Genomic DNA, 5,202 nt, shown 5'->3' with positions numbered 1-5,202 from the left:
CTCGGGCCCTAGTGACAAGCATTAAGCATAGCAAAGTCATAGCAACATCAATCTCAGAACATAGTGGATACTAGAGATCAAACCCTAACAAAACTAACTCGATTACATGATAAATCTCATCCAACCCATCACCGTCCAGCAAGCCAATGATGGAATTACTCGCACACGGCGGTGAGCATCGTGAAATTGGTGATGGAGGAAGGTTGATGATGATGATGGCGACGGATTCCCCTCTCCGGAGCCCCGAACGGACTCCAGATCAGCCCTCCCGAGAGACTTTAGGGCTTGGCGGCGGCTCCGTATCGTAAAACGCGATGAATCCTTCTCTCTGATTTTTTTCTCTCCGAACACGAATATATGGAGTTGGAGTTGAGGTCGGTGGAGCGTCATGGGGCCCACAAGGCAGGGGGCACGCCCCCACCCTCGTGGACAGGGTGTGGGCCCCCTGGCCTTGATTTTTTCGCCAGTATTTTTTATTATTTCCAAAACTAATCTCCGTGAAGTTTCAGGTCATTCTGAGAACTTTTGTTTCTGCACAAAAATAACACCATGGCAATTCTACTGAAAACAGCATCAGTCCAGGTTAGTTCCATTCAAATCATGCAAGTTAGAGTCCAAAACAAGGGCAAAATTGTTTGGAAAACTAGATACGATGGAGACGTATCAGTTGTGCCCACCTCAGTGGCCTACCGTACCCCTTCTTTGCACTATAAATTCCCAAATATTCCAAAACCCTTCGGGGTTAACCTAGATCAGAAGTTCCGCCGCCGCAAGGCTCCGTAGCCACCGAAAGCCAATCTAGAGCCGTTCCGGCACCCTGCCGGAGGGGGGAATCATCACCCGTGGCCATCTTCATCATCCTGGCGGCCACCACGATGAGGAGGGAGTAGTCCACCCTCAGGGCTGAGGGTTACCAGTAGCTATGTGATTAATCTCTCTCTCTCTCTCTATCTCTCGTGATCTATATCATGGGCTTTGTTAATATAGATGGATCATATGATGTTTCTCCCCTCTATACTCTTCTTGTGATGAATTGAATCTTTACCCTTTGAAGTCTTGTCATGTCGGATTGAATGTTCAGATTTGAGAACACATGATGTATGTGTTGCGGTATGAATACTTGAGGTGACAATGGGGTTTCTTATTGATTCACTTGATATACGTTATGTCACTCAACTTGCGGATTCCTGCGGTGATATTGGGGTAATCTTTGCATAGGGGTTGATGCACGTTTTTATTATCTTTTCTCCGATAGAAACTTTGGGGTCTCTTTGTAGTTCTTTGTGTGGATTGAGTATTATGAATATGAATATGCTTTGGTGTTACTCTAGTACGGACTCTAGGATAGATCGAACGGAAAAAATAGCTTTGTGTTATTTTAGTACGAACTCTTGAATAGATGGAGCGGAAAGAATAGCTTTGAGGTGGTCTTGTACCCTACAAACAATTTCTATCTTTTGTTCTCCGCTAATAGGAACTCGGGAGTGATTCTTTATTGCACTTTGAGGGATAATCATATGATCCAACTATGCTAGCACTATTGAGAGATTGCATTATCGAAAGTACGGACTCTAGGCCTTGTTTTTAAGCATTGCAATACCGTTTTTGAGCCCGTTTACTATTTGCTACCTTGCTGTTTTTATTTATTCAGTTTATAAAAATGTATTTCTACCATCCATATTACACATTTATCACCATCTCTTCGCCGAACTAGTGCACCTATACAATTTGCCATTGTATTGGGTGTGTTTGGAACACAAGAGATTTCTTGTATTTGGTTGCAGGGTCGTTTGAGAGAGACCATATTAATCCTACACCTATCACGGATTGATAAACCTTAGGTCATCCACTTGAGGGAAAATTGCTATTATACTACGAAACTCTACGCTTGGAGGCCCAACACGTGTCTACAATAATAAAGTTGCATAGTAGACATCAATGGGTAAACAAAATACTGTTGGGAAATTGATAGAACTTCAAATACTCATGATGATATCGAGGCAATGATCATTACATAGGCATCACGTCCAAGATTAGTAGACCGACTCCTGCCTGCATCTACTACTATTACTGCACACATCGACCGCTATCCAGCATGCATCTAGTGTATTAAGTTCATGGAGAAATAGAGTAATGCAATAAGAGTGATGGCATGATGTAGACAAGATCTATCTATGTAGAGATTAGTAGCAACGATACATACGTGTCAGTTTGATACGTCTCCGTTGTATCTACTTTTCCAAACACTTTTGCCCTTGTTTTGGACTCTAACTTGCATGATTTGAATGGAACTAACCTGGACTGATGTTGTTTTCAGCAGAATTGTCATGGTGTTAATTTTGTGCAGAAATAAAAGTTATTGGAATGACCTGAAAATCAATGGCAATTATTTTTGGAATATATAAAAAATACTGGCGAAAGAATCAACGTCAGGGGGGCCACACCCTGTCCATGAGGGTGGGGGCGCGCCTACCCCCTGGGCGCGCCCCTATGCCTCGTGGGCCCCCTGATGCTCCACCGACGTCCATCTTGACTCCATATATTCACGTTCAGGGAGAAAAAATGAGGGAGAAGGATTCATCACGTTTTATGATACAGAGCCGCTGCCAAACCCTAAACTCTCTCGGGAGGGCTGATCTGGAGTCCGTTCGGGGCTCCGAAGAGGGGAATTCGTCGCCATCGTCATTATCAACCTTCCTCCATCACCAATTTCATGATGCTCACCGTCGTGCATGAGTAATTCCATCGTAGGCTTGCTGGACAATGATGGGTTGGATGAGATTTATCATGTAATCGAGTTAGTTTTGTTAGGGCTTGATCCCTAGTATCCATTATGTTCTGAGATTGATGTTGCTATGACTTTGCTATGCTTAATGCTTGTCACTAGGGCCCGAGTGCCATGATTTCAGATCTGAACCTATTATGTTTTCATGAATATATGTGAGTTCGTGATCCTATTTTGCAAGTCTATAGTCATCTATTATGTGTTATGATCCGTTAACCCCGAAGTGACAATAATCGGGATACTTACCGGTGATGACCGTAGTTTGAGGAGTTCATGTATTCACTATGTGTTAATGCTTTGGTCTGGTACTCTATTAAAAGGAGGCCTTAATATCCCTTAGTTTCCAATAGGACCCCGCTGCCACGGGAGGGTAGGACAAAAGATGTCATGCAAGTTATTTTCCATAAGCATGTATGACTATATTCGGAATACATGCCTACATTACATTGATGAACTGGAGCTAGTTCTGTGTCACCCTATGATATAACTGTTGCATGATTGATTGCATCCGACATAATTATCCATCACTGGTCCATTGCCTACGAGTTTTTCATATACTGTTCTTCGCTTATTTACTTTTCGTTGGTACTGTTACAATCACTATAAAACCAAAACTACTACCGTTACTTTTGCCACTGTTACCACTACTATCATATTACTTTGCTACTAAATACCTTGCTGCAGATATTAAGTTTCCAGGTGTGGTTGAATTGACAACTCAACTGCTAATTCTTGAGAATATTCTTTGGCTCCCCTTGTGTCTAATCAATAAATTTGGGTTGAATACTCTATCCTCAAAAACTGTTTCGATCCCCTATACTTGTGGGTTATCAAGACTATTTTCTGGTGCCATTGTCGGGAGCGTAGCTCTTTTCTTTGAGTCACTTGGGATTTATATCTGTTGATCACTATGAAGAACTTGAAAGATAAAAGAACCAAGATTTTCCTTCAACTACGAGGGGAGGTAAGGAACTGCCATCTAGCTCTGCACTTGATTCACCTTCTGTTATGAGTAAACTTGCGACACCTACACATGCTATTGATTCTGATAGGTCGCATGTTATTGATGATGCCACTTCTGCTTTGCATGATACTTATGATGAAACTACTTCTATGCTTGATACTACTGTGCCACTAGGTGAATTTCTTGATGAACAACTTGCTAGGGTTAGAGAGAATGAAATTATTGAAACTGATAATATTGATGAAAGTGATGATTAAGATTCTCCCCCTATATATGAATTGCCTGTTGTGCTTGAGGGTTATGTTATGGATGAAGAAACTGCTAGAGACTTCTTAGCTTGCAATGATAGATCTGATCTTATGAAATTATTAGCTAAACTTACAGAAAGGTCTTTGAATTGTAGAATGAAATATGACCCTGCTTTTGCTACTTCACCTATATTTATTTCCGATAAGGATTGTGATTTCTCTGTCGATCCTGAGTTAATTACTTTGGTTGAATCTGATCCTTTCTATGGTTATGAATCTGAAACTGTTGTGGCACATCTTACTAAATTAAATGATATAGCCACCCTGTTTACTCATGATGAGAAAACTCGCTATTACTTTATCCTTAAGTTGTTTCCATTCTCATTAAAGGGTGATGCTAAAACATGGTTTAATTCTCTTGATCATGGTTGTGTGCGTAGTCCCCAGGATATGATTTAATACTTCTTTGCTAAATATTTCCCCGCTCATAAGAAACAAGTTGCCTTAAGGGAAATATATAATTTTGTGCAAATTGAAGAAGAGAGTCTCCCACAAGCTTGGGGGAGGCTTCTCCAATTACTTAATTCTTTGTCTGATCATCCTCTCAAGAAAAATGAAATACTTAATATCTTTTATAATGGACTAACTAATGCTTCCAGAGACTACCAGGATAGTTGTGTTGGTTGTGTTTTCAGGGAAAGAACTGTTGATCAAGCTGAATTTCAACTGAATAATATGTTGAGTAATGAAAATGATTGGACACTTCCTGAATGAAGAAAAGGGGTATTATATTTCTCAGTCCTGAAGATATGCAAGAGGTAAAGAAATCTATGAAAGAAAAAGGTATTAAAGCTGAAGATGTTAAGAATTTACCGCCTATTGAAGAGATACATGGTCTTGATAACCCAACACAGGTAGTGAAGGTAAATTCTCTCTATAGATTTGATGAAGGTGATATTCCTCGTTATAAGTCTGCTATCCAATGCTTAGATGAGTTTGATAATTTTATTGTTAAACAAGAAAACTTCAATATGTTGGTAGACAATTGAAATGCAATGCTGATATGCTTGAACACTTGAGTGATTATATGGCTAGTGCTAAATGTGAACTTAAACTCATTAGTAAACATGCTTCTATGGTTACCACTCAAGTAGAACAAGTACTTAAGGCTCAAAATGATTTGCTCAATGAATTAAATAATAAGA

This window comes from Triticum urartu, chromosome 7, assembly GCF_003073215.2.
Source record: "Triticum urartu cultivar G1812 chromosome 7, Tu2.1, whole genome shotgun sequence".
NCBI classification, from domain to species: Eukaryota; Viridiplantae; Streptophyta; class Magnoliopsida; order Poales; family Poaceae; genus Triticum; species Triticum urartu.
The sequence above is the reverse complement of the archived record's forward strand: the minus strand, read 5'-3'. Positions refer to the sequence as shown.